General features: G+C 29.9%; 1 protein-coding gene across 1 annotated transcript in view; it reads right to left on the bottom strand.

The window, feature by feature from the left end:
* LOC145312396 (death-associated protein kinase 1-like) overlaps window positions 1-18,044 on the bottom strand; it is a 463,414-nt gene that overhangs the window by 397,045 nt on the left and 48,325 nt on the right. The gene's annotated exons all lie outside the window — the stretch shown is intronic.

Raw genomic sequence — 18,044 nt, 5'->3', positions numbered from 1 at the left:
TAAAAATGTTCCATCACGACTTATTTTAGCAGATTTTAAAGTTTATTTAATCAATAATAATAACAGCTGAATAACAATGTCTTTATGACTAAACTTATACTGTAATTTTAAGAAATAAAATATATTTAGGATAAACATATTTTTATTTTGGTAGAAATAGTCGTGGGTGACAATAATTGAGTAATGGTAGAATGGTTAACATTAATAATTGAGTAATTGTAGAATGATTCACTTTAATAATTGAGTAATGGTAGAATAGTTCACTTTAATAATTGAGTAATGGTAGCTTGGTTCATATTAGTAATTGAGTAGTAGTAGAATGGTTCCCATTAATAATTGAGTAATAGTAGAATGGTTCATTTTGATAATTAAGTAATGGTAGAATGGTTCATTTGAATAATTGAGTTATGTTAAAAAATAAAATGGTTCACTATTTCAGAAAAAGAGAGGGGGGGGGGGAAATCTGGGATATAACAGTGGACGATTATAAGAAACAATTATGAGAAACAAAATTACCCAAAATGTAGATTATTACTATTTATAGAAAAAAATTGAAAACCTCAGGGACAATGGACTTGACTTTGAGTAGATTGACTTTAATTAGATGCTAACTATGATTTTACATTATTGCTGAGATTGCAGTGATATTAATCGGTTTTGAAGCGATTTTGGAAGGTAAATTAGCTACTTTGGTAGTTTACAATTCAGATATAAATAAATAAAAGAGTCATGGCTAACCAATTTTTAACATAACGTTAATTGAAGGACATTCTTAAGTATAAATACAAGTATTAGAGTTTTAAAAGAAAGGCTTACCCCTAACTGAGGGATAAAAAAGGATAGGGGCGCAGCTGCTAGATTATGTAAAAAAAAAACAGAAATAGCAATTTTGAGTTTTACATACATATCTTGTTCAAATCTATTTTATACTTTTGGAAATTGTATATGAATAAATTGGCGGTTCAGCCAAATTTGGGTCATAACACACAGAGTTTACTATAAAGTTAAATAAATAAATATATAAGTATTAAGTATAGATGTATTGTACAACCCAGACAACTGACCCAAGGAGTAGGAACTTTTTCACAAATTGCTTTCTGCTCTTTTTTTGCAACTTGACTGTTCGATGCTATTAGCTGATTTCTTAAGAGCCAATTGAAAGTCGGAACAGAGTCCCAGTTCGGGGTTAGAGTTATATATAGTTCGTGTTCCTTCTATTTTATTTAAATGTTAAAGAATTGAGGGGGAGAGTTAAGATTATTTTATCTGCCCTTTCCCTGTACACTTAAGGGAATAAAAAATCCATGCATTATTGCAATTTTACAAGTTAGTAGAAATGGTTTCTTAAAACAATCTAGCTCAAAAATATGTAAGTTACGAATCATTCTTTCTAGAATCACTTTCATAACCTTAATTGATGGTTTTCATGTTAAGTGGTTGTACATAAAAGTATGGTCTTTTTGTATTCATCTGATTCTTACCTACCATTCTGTACGATATCTGTATAGATTTGTGGCATCTAAATAATTTTAAGTTTTTTTTATTACCTGCTTATTTGAAATATTTTTAAGCCATGAAATTTATATATTATTTACTTATTTAAAAGCGGTTCTTTCACCTATCTTATCCACAGATCAGTCCAGCAATGCTGCTTTCATGAGATAAAGTTTAATATGCACTGTTTGTGAAGTTTTCTTTATCTTATGATTGAGCATCATTTAAACAATTACAATCATGTCCCATAGTAATAAATTTCATGGTTGGGGAAATAAAGTAAGAATAATACATCATATTAATACGAGAGACAAATAGAAGAAAGAACATACAGACACAAATACTTCTGGAGTACCTTCGCCACAAAAAATCATCTTCTTATATTATAATATTATTGAAGATTTTAATATTTGAGTCTGTGGCTGGCCAAAATTCAAGAAACTTTAGTTCCACTTTGTTAGACCAGGCGTATAGTAAAATTGGTAATATCCCCGCAAATTTAAAATAGGAAACACCTACCCCCACCCCTCATTTGGTAGAGACAAAGAAAAGGAGGATAGATACAAGTACATGATTTAAATCTATTAAAATTGTTGTACATTTACTTTTAAGCATGAGATGCTTTTAAGAATCTATGTCTGTTTTGTTCTTCTTTTTCGTTAAAAAGCTTCAATCTTTAACTAATTAAGACTAATGAAATTCTGCATATAGCCGCTTATAATCATTTAGAGAAGAAACAACATAATCTCTATCTGCAGTAAGAATCGATATAGATTCATAGAATATACGTAGATATTATGACAAGGGAAAATGCTGTCGATTTACCTTCCTAAAATGGAACTATTATTGGTCAGTTCATTCATCTAGTAGGATAAAAGAGGCTGGAAAGGGTTGGATGGGTTGTATCGTTATTTTAGCCCGCTGTGAGTTTCACTTTACGAGAAAACATGAAAGTCTGGTGTAACATCCAAGTTATAATATATCCATCTAGTAGAGGGGTGACATTATACCCTTTGTGATTACTGGGAAATTGCGTAAAAATTCCTAGTTTTGAGAACCATAAATCTTAGTTTGATGTGGGTTATTAAGGAAGACGTTTTCTTCAAATAGCATGTAACACAAGGACGATTACAATCTATAGTTTTGGTTTGATAATTTGTTGTAATACAAAATGTAAACAAAAATGCATTATTTTCATCAACTTAGTAAGCCATATCCGCTTGTCTTATACATGCTTATTTATTGACAACATTTAAAATTTGTAAATGCTGAAAATTGAATGAGCCAACTATTAAAAATACCTTCTAGAAATTTACTTTAAACCTTAAACTTAATCTTACGAATATAACATTTATAGATAATAATCTACTAATATTTCTTCTAAGAGACAGAAGATTCTTTGACATTGTTTCACTACATATTTTTACTCTTTTTACTTTAAGTTGCTAATCTTAACTATTGTTTGTTACAGTGCATGCACGTAGAGGAAGGTGCAGAAAGATGTATGGATGAATAACAGACCATCTTATAATAGACAGACCAATTTATAGAAACCATTAAGTATCAAAGTAAGGTGAACCTTTCTCAATCTGTAGGTATACTTATTGATAGAACATTATATCTATGGAAATAGTAGAGATCTAATGGGAAAAATAGACAGTAAATTTATGATAAACCGAATTTCCTATTGTGTACATTAAATAATTGGTGGAAAAGTTTGGACACTGCTTGTTTGTTCCAATCAATCCAGATTTAAAAGAAGTAGTCAAAGTTTTTATCTAACAAATGAGAGAACGTGTTTTCAAACCTGTGGGTTTAATTTACTGTAGAACTCATGTAATGCAGATTTTTAAAATCTAATCAAAATACCTAAAACAGAAAGAAAAGATATCAACACAAATTACAAAAATAAAATGAACATATTTTAATACAATTATTTATTTCCTAATATTATCATAACATTGATTACTTTAATATATTAAGTAGACAAAATTATGTTTATTAAAAAATCCTCCTTAGAAGGGAAGACCCATTCCAACCCCCCCCCACAAAATTTTTTTATCCAACAATAATTAGTTTGAAGTCTCAATTGCACTTTTGATCTCAATTTCTGTTGTTCTTTGCATAATAGACAAAATAGCTCTAGAGTATTTACAAGCCTATATTTTATTTGTTCTTTTCTGTTTTTAGTAGCGTACCTTCTCTATTCCATTTACTATATGTGTGTGTGTGTATGTGTATGTGTGTATGTCCGTATGACGATCACGTTTCTGTGGAAACTGTTACTTTCGGGTGTTATTCAAAACACTCGACTAAATTTTGTCTGAATATTCTTTTGATTGTTTAGATTCTACTTTATAACTTACTTTGTCTGTCTGACCATAAATTAAAATAAGAGTTCAATAGGAGAATTTTTCAGTAACTGATATTCTATTATTTAAACTTAATAAATCCAATTTGAGTGATATATGGCCACTCTATAACCACTCTATTATTGCAATAACCATTAGGGTAAATTGTAGAATTGTATCATACAATGCCTACATGCAATACACAGAGACAATATTATCAAGATAAGGATTACAACAACCATAAGTAGCGAAACACAAAATAATTGATTGATAAACAGACAAAAAAGTTATAGAGTAGATGTTAACAGAGTGAGATAGAATATGTCTAGATAAATATGAATACGGTGGCGTGCTCTGGGTTTTACCATGCGTCTCGGCGATGTGCACCTTAACATTTTGATACACTTCTATAGAGTGTATTAGAGACAACAAAAAGGGGTGTTTTTTTAAGTTATGAGAATAAAATTGGAGGTTTAAAAGTTTTGAGGGGGTAATATTGATATCTTTTTTAATTACAAATATCAATTGCTTAGATCAACTTTTTCAAGTTTCCATTTTAAATATCTAAAATCTGTACTTAGTTCCTTATTACTGCGTTACTTACGGGCATCAATCATTTTTAAAATGTTTCTCGTATTCATTCGAATCCGGTGGATAGGAAGCGGTTCTCATCCATACGAAAAAACTATGTCTAGCATCGTATTATATCCAGTTTTCTACGAATATAGAAATGTACAATCATAAGATTAAAACTAGTTTTTTTAGCCGGTGCCTTTGGCACCTCGGGGCTAAAAAAACTAGTTTTAATCTTATAATTGTACATTCTATATCCGCGGAAAGCCGTTTATAATACGATACGAGAAATAACTATTAAAACCCTCGCTGGGAATTAAAAACAGAAAGTTAAAATAATTATTGAAAGCGCATTTATGAGATGAGCATTTCATGACAAAACCCGCAAATTATAAAACATGCCGTGCTTTTCATACACAGAATAACACAGAAAGTAGAAAGTAGTTCCTTAATTGAAAATAAATTAGTATGTGATCCTTAAGACAAACAGTAGAAAGAAAATATTTCTGATATAGAAAAATGCAGTAGAGAATCCTATAAAGTTTGTTTTTATTTGTAGCTACTTGAATAAATTATTAACATATTATTCTGCAGCAGGGTAAGCAAATATTTAATTTCAAAGTTTGGACCATTGTCATCCTATTAATAATTGTTCAATATAATATTAACCTACTTTGGCTATTTACTTGAACATCCTCAATGTAGCTACTTGTATAAATTCTACAGTACTGCCCTGTGGGGAAGTAAAGTAATATATTATAAAATTGTTAATTTCAACAGTTACAACAGTTTTTTTTATCAATACTTAACTTCTTTCTATTAATTTATATCCATGGTCAAAACAATAGATATCTACCTGTCTTAATTCTACATCAAACATTTCTATGCCATAAAACGCAGTGGGCAATGCGCTGCGGGGAAGTAAAAGAATGTATAAAAAGTTTGGACAATTGGCGTATGCAGAAAAATGTATTGAAAAACTGAATTGCATAGCAGCATGCATGCAGTTTACATACCAAACCAAGCTGAGAAAGACTACTCGAAACCTTGTTACTATTCTAAAACCCCTGTAAATGCATTAAGCTGACATACAGATTCAATAGTTTTTCCTTGACAATATTGTAGCTACTAAAAGTTTTAACGACTGACACGAATATTTTGAGAACCTATTTGCATTGCTTATAATCATTTAGTAACACTACTAGAATACTATATCTACCTTGTTGTAATCTTTATTACAAAGTAGAATATTGATAGACTGAAAAGGCTATTTTAGTTGGTCTCAAATTGTAGAGTATATCCCTAGCTTTATAGGAACAAACAGTTATACTTTTTAAAAGCAAAGATTTTCTATAATTAGGGTCGGTCCGTCCGTCCGTACGTCCGTCCGTAACGGATAGCTTTTTTCGTTAATTTAGTCATGTTAGAATTGTTAATTTCAAATTTTGCATGGTGATTCCTTTAGTAGTTAGGTACGATTAAGAAAGCGTAGCAACTCTATAATCATTACCAAAATTTCCGTACGTCCATTTTAAACACGTTGATTTTTTTACTTTTTTAACAACAAATTTTTATGTGATCTAATCATCCGATTGATCTTATTTTTGGTATATTGATTCCTGGGACAACAAAGTATACTGTTATAAGCAAAGCAACTCTATAATCAAGTCCTAAATATGTAAGTATGTCCATAAACATTATCCTGTTTAAAGCAGTTTTTTTTACAAATTTACTTACAATTTTGCTTCGACTCTTATACATTTATATTCTGATTATTCAGTTCTGACACTATTTAAGTGTTCATGTCCGTTTGTCCTACCGTTTCAGTGCTTCGGTTTTATGGATGTTGTCATCCTTGTTATAGAGAAAAGCAGAACAAAGGGTTCAACATTCTAACATAACTCTGACATAAAGCCTAATTTTAGAGGGGGTAAAGGATTTGAAGGGTGGGTACTCATTTTTTTGGGTGTAATTGAGGTAGCTGGGGGGTGGAGGAGGGGGTGGCTGAGGGGTGTGCATAGTAGGAGGAAAAGTGGCGCATTTTTTCCAGGGGTGGTTGCATTTTTGTCATAGGGAATGATATTCTGCAAAAATGAATAACAAAAATATTTTGTTTAAAATTTGAATTAGGTTAATTTTTGATAGTTATAATTCTTTTTCTTTTTTCTTTGATAGACTGAATCAGAAATCCTAAGGAATAAGACGATGGATAAACTGATTTGCACCCTCAGTTACCTTAAACAAAGATACCCTTTATAGATTTAAATTATTGGTGGTAAACTTTAGACACTTATAGTTTGTGAAAACAGATCAGGAATTATAAAAAAAAGTACCCAAAGTTTAATAGTAAATGAGATAGGGTACACAAAAAGTACAGGTCAATGTTCACACCCTACCTGTAAACCAATTAATTAAATGATATTCAGACATTTCAATAAAGAGGGGTGATATTATTCCATCGTCAATTTCTCTTTCTCTGTATCCATGAGAAACCACATGTAGAAACTAACTTAAGATACATTTTTAAAGTTTAAACCTATTATTTGTTTTTTAAAAGATTTAAAAGTTTAAAAGTTATTAACAATGAAAATTAGTATCTTGTTATTTCTGACTAACCAAATGTATAAAATACCAGCGGATGCGCCCTTAGCATCTACAGACTCTGTATTGTATTGGAAGGAGTAGGGAAGAAAATAGAAATATCTTAAAACCGTCAAAAGAATCAATTCTAGCAATAAAACAGCTGAAAACCATCCTGAGACATATAATTTTAGTACTAGATTGAAGACCCCAAATTTTTTGATATAATGAATCAGAAAAAGCCGGGCCCCACTATAATGTACAGCCCAATTTCTACTCTCTCCCTAAAATAGTATTGTATGCATATGAATAACTGATAGATATTTTTTGTTTCGGTTACATATCCCTCTTGATAAAAATGTATTTTTTAAGTGCAATATCTATTTTAAATATGTACTAAAGAGATTGTATAATGAGTATGCACACAGGATGTAAAATATGTTTTTCAAAATTTATATATCCTTTCATTTGTGTACTTTATAGTAATTGCCAGGGATCTAAAAGAATAAGACATTGGCCGATAAATTAATGTAGATCCCCAATAATGATACAAAAAAATTTACCCCTTTTTTAGATTACAATAGGTAGTTGAAACGTTTAGACACACCAATCAAAACCAACAAAAGTCCTCAAAGTTGTTAAGCCATTGAATATAAAAAGTAATTATAAATTTTTGGGGACTAGTCTAATATACAGCCTAATGTCCCCTCCCTTCCTGGGTAATTAAACTCATAATTGTCGACATGCAATTCAAATGAATTATGTCAAAACTTTTCATAATCATTACTGTGACAATAAGGTACAAACTCCAGCAATGCTATAATCAATACTGAAAGTCTGGCTATTATGATTTTTTTTGATTTTGAAACAAAAATTTGACAATCTTTCTTATTAACTTGACCATAAAATAAGTTCTAGAAAAAGTTGGTACAATTTTATAATGTTTTTTGTATCGCTGAACCGATATAGTTCTCCTTTAAGTGTAGCTTCTTATAGGTACTGGAAGGTTTATAACTATTTTTGGGGAGGGTAAAACCACTCTCCAAGAGAAATTGCCAATAGATAAAATTATCCCCCACCCCCGAAAAAAATATTCTATTATTATTTTTTTAATTCAAAGGGCTCCTAGAGGCCTTGCCCTGGTAGATAAATATTTGTGACGTATTTGGTATTCATTTAAGAACACAACAAACCTACTGTACACCTATTCAGAATAAATCTTGCATACGCTCATATGTTTGAAGGTAAAGCTCATGTATTTATCTAAATTTAATTTGTTAAATCATTTGCATTACATAGTAACCCTGATAGTCTGCGTCGTTGTTATTGCATAAACATTAAACTGCATTCAAAATATAATTATTAGAATAGCTTTACACAGAAAATACATGTTTCCATTAAGGCTTCGAAACCTATTGGTATCAGTATGATTAGAACTGGTTTTCAGGCAAACTGAAAAATAAACATGTATAGCACTATATTAGAGACAATTTTCCACGAATATTAAAATAAAATCTAACCAAACCCATATTTTCAGTTTAATTCAACAATAAGAGTAGGGTGAGGTAAGGGATGTCAAAGTTTTTTATTTTGGTTTCGAAAATAAGGGGTTTCAAAGTTTGAGGGGGTAAATACCACTGTACCCCCACCCTTGGACGTCTATTGGTGGGGTGTGTAGTCACTAGGCACCGTCGAGTATTTAACACATTTCGAAATATGACCTATTTTAATGAAACCTCCAAAGTCGAAATAAACATTGTCACCACATGGCCACCAAGACTAAGACGTGTATATTGCAATTGCGCTGCGCACAGATTGGCAAATTACATTTGCAAACAAAGATTAAACATTGTCCTGTAATCCAAGAATTATGGTATATGCTGTATGAAAAAAGTGTATAAAAATCAGCAAAACTTAGAATAGTTTTTTATCGCATCTTATTATAGACAGTTTTCCGCGGATATAAAAATGAAAAAATAACGTTTAAAACCAGGTTTGTTAGACCCTATGGGTCGAAGGACAGGATTAACAAAACTGGTATCAATTTTATTTTATGATTTTTATTTCAATATTCTTCAAAAAAATTGTCTGTAATACGATGCTATACATGATTTTTCAGTATGGCTGATAACCATAGAGAAAAAAATAAAAGAGAGGAATCGAAGCAACTAGAAGACGAAAATAGGCAGTGGGCCTAGAGGCCTACTTAGCGCTGTTGCCGCGCTAAAATTTATTGCTATTCCACTACTTTTCAAATGGGAGGATTAAAAATTATTTTAAAAAATATTTTTTTACTTTTTACTATTTCCATATTTAGGGCAAGAATATTAGATTAGATATTTTCGTTCTAATGTTTTAATTAAAAATTACATAGAATTTTATTTTTATTTAAAAAAATTTGTTCATGAAAGATGAATCCTTCTATTTCTAAAAAGGGGGAAATTTTTTTCATAATGAACATTCAGCTGATTCTGACCGCCCACGGCTGTTTGCTAAATATCGCTTTTCTTTTTATTTACATTATTATTTATGATTGACTTACAAAAAGCCCTGGGCGGTTTTTGATTTTCGTCTGCTTCTAAATTTAGGGATGGGGAAGTAGTATTTTACCATGAAAAAGGGGTGAGTATTCATCCTCTTATCCTTTTTTCTTATGCTGATAACAAGTTCTAATCCAGCTGTTTTTAATCGAGGTCATACTGAAATTGTTTTCTTCTATAACATAGATCATAAAAGAAAAGTTTTTGAAAGGTTTTGTAATCTTACCCAGTCTGGATTCTAACCCTAAAACAGCTTTTGTGCCCTACCCATACCATAGAAATGATAATTATTTGTTAAACTTCCAAACCTAACTTAACATAAGAGCCTGAACAAATCCCCACTTGGTTAAACTCAGTTTGCTGCATTTATCCATAAATTTATCTTCTATTGATATTTCCCTGTATGATTATCATAAACAAAACTTTAATCCTAAGACCTTAGGTTATTCTTAAAGACACATTAAATACTAAAATTACATAACAAAATGAGACATATTCTGTTATAGATCTACTTGTGCTGTTGGTATTTCTATTAACTTTAGAACTGGACTATTATTGCACTCGAAACTGCACCCCTGCTTCCTTTTTGCTACCAAAATTGACGAGTTTTACGGAGTAAAGGAAATGAACACGAGAACAGGTTTTATCCATAGAAAATTTATGCTTCACTGAAACACAAAATTATTATGTTAATTTAAGATATTACTGGTTTTCTATTGAATACGATTTATTGAATAAAGTTTGTTAATGCTGCCATTGTATCAATATATATCTGTAAAACATAACAAAGACAATTTTACTGATATTCACGGCAAATTTATGTCAAATGTTTGTTAACCCAAAGTAAAAATCAATGTTTTATGATAATAAATAAAGTAATTCATAATATAAACATATAAAAAAAAGCCTACAGAGAATAAAAACTATAGAGTAGCTGCGCTCCTAAAAAATTGTAATCTCGTATTTGTTAGTATTACTGTTATTATATTGTATATCATTCAAAAACCCAGGGAACTACAGAGATAGGAAAATGACCGATAAATGATGTATATACCCAATGATGTTACACAAAATTACATTTTCTGTAAATTACAATAAGTGGTTTAAACGTTCAGATACTCAACTAAATGAACCAATCAATTAAAATTTAACGAAAGTTCCCAATATTGTTAAGCTAACGAAGAATAAAACGTTATTATAAGACTTTGAGGACTAGTGTAATAAACAGCCCAATGTTCCCTCCCTCCCTGCAAAAACCTTATTTTCATAATTTAGCCTGCAGGGTTATAAAGATCAGGGACACCAGATATGACACCAGAAGATAACTTTTTAAACTTTTCGATCATTATTGAGACAAATTTGACTGCATTCATATTTTTAAATTGCGCGGCAATAATAGATTAAAGAAGATTGGTTTTCATAAAACCTTACGAATTATTATAAATCATTTTTAAAAGACAGTAAAACTTTTTGAATAAATAAAAACAACAGAAAAATATATTATTAAATATAGGCATTTTACAAAATTTGCTTAAACTAATAAGACAAGAAATGGATGGTTTACAGATAGACAGATAAAAAGATGGAACGACGGACAGACAGACAGGAAATGAACAGAATAGGCTTTTAAAATTAGAAATCCCTGACACTGAGTAGATAGATTTGAAAGTGCAATAAATTGAATAAAATTGCCTATTTTCAATTTAATAAATCAAAATACACTTACCAAGGACATGTATGGCCACAAGTAGAACAGCATATGTTTAGATTAAAATAATAATATGCAAAATACGATTAACTTTCCTTGGTAGCCTATGAGTTAGGTTTTCCTCATTGGGGGTGTGCATAATTTATTGCCAACTGTCCTATCCCATAAAATCTCCAAGGAAAGCAAAACTAACATTCCATAATTATTTGGGTGGTTGTATTTGGATTAATAGATTATAACCCATCAGACAACTACCCGTCCCAAGTAATGGGGACCTTTTTCGTCTACTAGTAATTTGCTTTCTGCTCTTTAGTAGCGACTCAAATATATTTATATTTCCAACGCTATTGGATAATAATCAAAGACCCAATTAGGGTCCCCAATCCGTGGGTAGGGCTTCATAGCCCTCTCTATTATTTTACTTTAATCTTGGATTGTTAATTATAACTTCAATAAAGTTTTGATTTTATTTTTCGTGAATTGTACTTCAATATAAGAGCAGAACCTTACCTAAAAATATTTTACAAATTATTAGTTTAAGTTTTGTGACTCTAATATAATAAACATTTAATCTAAAAAAAAAAAATTTGAAAAAATAACCTTTTTGAATTACAATTTTATTTTTGTACTAAATTTTAAATGCATTATCTCTGCATTATTATTTTATTTTCTGCTCCTACCCTATTAACAATCTATAATTTATTAGCCAAGATATTAAAATGATATGATCAAAAATCAAATACACGATAAAGACCTTATAGCTGCTTATCATAGGATAGGGTTTGGTTCATAAATGGGGGTTCCAAAATATATCAGTACAGAGATCATTTATCTGAAAAAAAATAAACAGTAGAAAATTAACGATTATATTATCCATTTATCGGATTTTGAATAAAAAAAATGGCAAGCTAGCAAATATTGTACAATTAATACCATAAACCTTTATTTGAATTTTAGATCAAATCATATATTTTTTTTATTTTTTGTTATTCGTTTAATCTAATTAGGTCGTTTTCAAATTAGGATAATATACGATAATTTTTTCCCCTTTAGAAAAATTTAACAAAATAACCTCTTGGCCTCTTTGTAGGTCAATTATTGTTTTGCTGGTTAATCATTGGGGGTTTGACCACTGTTACATTGTATAATCTAATCCTGATCAAACCTTAATAGGGAGGATCATACTATTTACAGACAATTTCTTTGTTTGAATTTATTATACGTAAATTTATTACATTTCTCTCTTTATAAGTTATCTTTTAGAAAGACTTTTAGATTTAATCATTAATGTTTTATAGTGCATCACCATGTCCTATCAGACCACTCCCCGAAATATAGATACCCGCATCTAAATATCTAAAATATATGTGCATCTACTTATTCTTTACACGGATTTCTTAACAATATCTAACTACTTGGTTACAGTAGATTTTATATCTAGCCAACGTGTGTAATATTATTTTATTGTTATCAATATAATTAATACGAGAAATATTTTAAAGCAAAATTATTTTTCTAATTTTTTGAGTTCTTAATTCATGTTCATAGTTAATCTAAAATGTCTTATTAGCTTTTTTCAAATTAAGAAATAATAAAAGAGTATGATAAAATTAAACCTAATTGTCCTAGGAATCCATATTCCAAAAAACATGTGAATCGAATCAATATTATGATTATAGAGATACTAAGCTTTCTAAATTCTACTCAATGTTAAAGAAATCATCATGACAAGTTTGGAATCTAACGAAAAGAGCTTTCGTATCAAACGGACTTACTGGCCCTTAATTTAGAAAACCTTTGCTTAAAAAAAAAACAGGCAAAAAATGGTTGAATTATGAACGACATAATGAGCTAGTTGTATAAAAATGTTTTGTCTAAATGTTGAATGTCCTCAGGCCATGGAGAAATGAATGATTACGGACAAGTGTTATTTTTAGAACAGCTACTCTATAATTTGTCCAGACTCTCTGGAATATTCTAGTATCTATCTATCTATTTATCTATCTATCTATCTATCTATCTATCTATCTATCTATCTATCTATCTATCTATCTATCTATCTATCTATCTATCTATCTATCTATCTATCTATCTATCTATCTATCTATCTATCTATCTATCTATCTATCTATCTATCTATCTATCTATCTATCTATCTATCTATCTATCTATCTATCTATCTATCTATCTATCTATCTATCTATCCCTAGTTGATGGATGGTTAGCCACAGGCCAACCAATTCTACAAGGAACATCAAAATGGAGGTCTCGCATTTCAGCAAAAAAAAATTTGTAATGTGTTAAATTTGGCTAAAATTGGCTTAATTTTAGATGCTATCAGGGACAAGGGATAAACTATAATTTTATGTTTTAATTTCTTGCTTCTCATCATTAAATAACGCAAAGTGCGGAATGTCTCCATAATAACTGGTGAAATATTTGTATTATAAAATTGATTTTCGTTAAATGCATTACTATTTATTCCTATTTTAGAAGCATATATCAGACACAAAATTTAATAGGATATATAATTCAGTAAAAGTAATTTTTCTTAATCTCATGTAGTTGACAAAATTATTATAATTAACCAATTTTGTCCATCCAGTAGGATGAGAGTGGGTAGGTTAAGGGGTGAATTGGGGGGATCGTTGTTTTAGCCAGCAACAAGTTTCACTTTATCCTCATAATCTGGTGTAAGATCCAAGTAATAATAAATCCATTGGATATTTTGTAAGAACACTAAAAATGGAAATACCACAATTTTCCGGGAGTGCTCAAAACCTTTTCTCTTTATTTTAAGAAATTCTTTTTATCATTTTATTAAAAGCACTGCTTTTCTTTAGTTAGGTCTATCTTTTTCGTACGTTCCTCTGTCCGTTACGGATAGCTCACATCTAAAATTAGGCCTGTTAGAATTATCCTATCAATTAAAAACTTGGCATGATTATTTCTGTATAGTTTGATAAAGGCGTAACAACTTTATAATCATTAACAAAAAGTTGGTATGTTCATTGAGTTTTAGATTTTATAAATATATTACCACTATTTTATTTACATCTTTTAGTAAATACTGATATATGAAGCATCTATATGATCAAGTCTAAAATGAAAGTATGTCCATTGTCAATATTAAGCATCATGAATTTAAGTAATTTTGGGATGTATCTATAGGGAATTTTGCTTAGACTTTTAAATAATATTTAAAAATTAAATTTGTTGTTACTCTACATTTCTTAATGCTCGTCTGTCTTAATGTTGATCTAGTAACTCTTAAAATGCTGCGCTACTTATGGATATTAATTATTCTTATTTTTATTATTTCTTGGACTTGTGTCTAGTTTTCTTTCATTAACGTTTGTCTTTGCTTTTCTGAATTGAAATATGACTTAACATTACTTTATTTACCCGCGTCAATTTGCAATTTTTAATGGATAAATAATTTTGGATATAGTCCCTTTCGTAACATCGCACCTTATGGGGCGATTCTTCGTATTTTTCACAGTAGCTTTTCTCCTATTTCTAGCCCATGCGGGTGGCTCTAACCCTGCGCGGCCAATCACCTAACCCTGTGGGGCAATCATTTAACCCAATATAACCTAACCTAACCTAAAATAACCTATCAAAAGCCATTTTAAAAATACGACAAGTGTTACGAAAGGGACTATTCCCATAATTTTTATTATCTTTTTGAAAACAAGGATTTTTATTGCCATAAGAAGCGTAGTATACACCCTTACTAATCCTTGAGTATCTATCCATCTACCTACTATTCATACAATATGAATTTTGTTAGATATGTTAACCTATGAATCTACAAATAAAATCAGACGGTTTTCTTACATAGCAGCTTAGTAAATCTAATATTGTCTATATATTAAAGCCAATCTTTCCTATCTAGATGCGCTTGTTCATAGATCAATGCATTTCCACTAATTGTTATATCCATTGCTTTAAAATCCTTTAAAATGACACATTTCTTTTATTATGCAAAGAGAAAAAAAAATATGACTTTGTCATTTTTAAACATTGCAAATAAATGGTTTGTTTTCCTATCATTACAAAACTTAAAAATCATATTTAAGAAAAGGTTTAAGAGGTTAAAAAGTAAATTTCTCATTTTCAATGCTTTTTTAGATACAAAATTATTTATAATAAACTTATATATTTTTACTATCGCAGTTACGAAGTAAAAGGTATGGTCGTACTCTCGATGACAGCCACCCAGTATACCGAGAATAAATGTAAGTTTTAAAAGTTCAAGAACAAAAAAAAACACTAAAATACCGTTCGAATGGTTAAAGTTTGTGTTTAGTTTTAAATTTCTCTTTAATTTGTACTTTTTTAAATATTTGTAAAAATATTATGTACAAAATAGGACTCTGAATCAAACCCACATGAACTTGAACACCTTATGTTTAAATGTCTTAGGTTTACTTATTGATTTCTATATTTCTGAATTACATTTTACTGTACTTTTTATAAACATGATTACCTTTTTATAATAAAGATAATGCAAAATGAGGAAATTGATCCTTTTGATGAATAATTAAACCTGAGGTAATTAAAAGAAGAATGATAATTGACATTTCTTTTCATCTTTGTTATTTAATTAAATTAGCACGACCTATAAATGTACATTACATTTCGCGTAAAGGGTAATGCGCCCGTTATTTTGGTTTCAATTTAAAATTGACTTAATTTGCATCAAGCTAAAGATGTTAAAATTCTTAAAAATTAGCTCTTTAGTAACACGTTGAATTACCGAAGATGCCTTGGCTGAAAAGAACAACTCAAAAGGTTTGAAAGTAAAAACTACTAGATAATTTGAAAAGTCCCTATATGCAAAGAAGATTAGTTGTCAAAGGGATTGTCAAATTTTTCAAGCAAGATCTTGTAATAGAACTGTCGGTAATGTTAACCTTCTAATGACCTTTCATTTTACTTACATCTTTGTTTGTCCTGTTCGTTGTTTTTCATAATCTTATCCCTTGGGTTGGGACCACACCCTTATAGTTTCGCCTTGGATTGATAAACTTATCAAATTCAAATTTATAATGCTAACACAGAACCTTTTACTGCCATGTACTCTAAATTTATCAAATTCAATTTCATAATGTTTATAAAATAGAGGTAAGATGTCTGGCTATACTCAAAAAACGCCTATCTCAGAAAACGCCTATCTCAAAAAACGCCCATCTGTAATTGTAAACAAAATAAATATTTAATGGTACTATATTTAAGGATCTAAAGGGATAAGACAATGGCCGATGAATCAATATACATCCCCAAGGATTATACAGCAAATTACTTTTACTATAGATAACAATTTTTGTAAGAAACGTTTGGACACTCAACTTATTGAATCAACCAATCAAAAGTCCCCAAAGTTGTAAAGCCAACGAATAGAAAAACATAAATAGTGTAATAAACAGCCCAATTTCTCTCCTTGACTCTTTTTATTCACGATTTTTTATAATAATCTATCTTTTAAATCTTCTATACAAGATGTACTAAATTTGAAAGTGCATGTTAGCTGATCAATATTTTTGAATTGGAATTTGGAAATACCCAGAGGGGACACAGAATAGAAAACTTTATCAAAATTCAAATAAATCTCCAAATAAAAATATATAAAATTAGCGAAATATGATAAATCAATATATTTTTAAGAATTTAATATATAGTGACAATAGAATGCAAACAAATTTTCGACTCTTTCTTTTAAGCACTGATAGTTCCCTTCCTCCTTACTTACTAAAATGGAGAACTAGTTTTAGTGTTTGTAGAGATCTTAACTGACAAACAAAAACCTAGCTGATCTTAGTAATAGAATTGGATTTGTCTATCCCTAAAAAAAGCTTTGGGTAAGGATGCGTGTTGAGCCAAAATTTATATTTCTTTTTAGCTGATTCCTACACTTTATATTTTATATTTTTATAATATAACAGTTGGATTTGTTGTCTTTTAAATTGGATACTTTTCTACGGATCCTTTATTTAAACAAGTTAGAACTGTTCTATTGAGTTCAAACCTTGCATAAGAATTCCTGTAAATATAAGGTATAATCTAAAAGGCTTGTCTACAAGCATCATCAAACAAGGGACATTCTTGAGAACCTAGTAAAAGTGTATGACTCTGATTATGACGTAAGAAAACTTAGCCAATTAGAGGCCACTATAAATTTTACCATTGGTCAATTACAGTGTATACTGGCCTCTCATTGGCTAATTTTTGTTACGTCATAATCAGAGTCAGACACTTTTACTAGGTTCCATACTTGAAATTGGAAACTTAATTTTTCCCGTGGAGAATCGTATTGACAAATATCAGAGGACTAGGACGTAAATTCCCCTGTCACAATATCTACATATTCCATATCCATTGTTATTTTATTCTCCTGTTAATAAAGGTTCTTAGAAACGGCCTTTATCACTGCATATCGATAAGTTTGAAATTTATCTTCTATGAATATAGGAATTCATATCAGGGGTCTCAAGGGATAAGACAATGACCGATAAATTGATATACATCCCCAATGATTTTTAATAAAATTACCCCATGTGTAGATTACAATTAGTGGCTGATACGTCTATACACTTAACTTACTTAACCAACTAATCAAAATTTAATAAAAGTCCCCAAAGTTGCTAAGTCAAGTAATCAGAAAACGTTAATATCAAACTTTGGGGACTATTGTAATTTCCTCTTCCTCTATGAATTAATTCAATTGAAAAAAAAACTAAACAAAGCTCCTGTGTCTGTCTATAACATTATATTTATATTTTAAAGTCTGGGGAT

The sequence above is a fragment of the Acartia tonsa genome, chromosome 2, assembly GCF_053477335.1.
Source record: "Acartia tonsa isolate MP-2025a chromosome 2, ASM5347733v1, whole genome shotgun sequence".
Lineage (NCBI taxonomy): Eukaryota > Metazoa > Arthropoda > Copepoda > Calanoida > Acartiidae > Acartia > Acartia tonsa.
Note: the sequence above shows the minus strand (reverse complement) of the source record. Positions and strands in the feature narration are given on the sequence as shown.